This window comes from Bison bison, unplaced genomic scaffold (assembly GCF_000754665.1).
Source record: "Bison bison bison isolate TAMUID 2011002044 unplaced genomic scaffold, Bison_UMD1.0 scf7180017861309, whole genome shotgun sequence".
NCBI classification, from domain to species: domain Eukaryota; kingdom Metazoa; phylum Chordata; class Mammalia; order Artiodactyla; family Bovidae; genus Bison; species Bison bison.
Genome location: NW_011491881.1, coordinates 20,808 through 21,101, shown reverse-complemented (window position 1 = coordinate 21,101; position 294 = coordinate 20,808).

Genomic DNA, 294 nt, shown 5'->3' with positions numbered 1-294 from the left:
TTTCTCAAGAGGCAGGTCAGGTGGCCTGGTATTCCCATCTCTTTCAGAATTTTCCACAGTTTATTGTGATCAAAGGCTTTGGCATAGTCAATAAAGCAGAAACAGATGTTTTTCTGTCAAAGCATCAAGATATAACAAATGAAAGACATGATTAATATATTCTGCCTGGGAGTGGAGACCTCAGGGGTTTAGTCTTTGCTTTGCTCAACTGTTGAGGCCCTGGCAACCCTGCAGAAGCCTGCAGGCCACGTGGCATCAGCTGATGGGCGCGAGTGTCACCTGAAGGACAGGCTG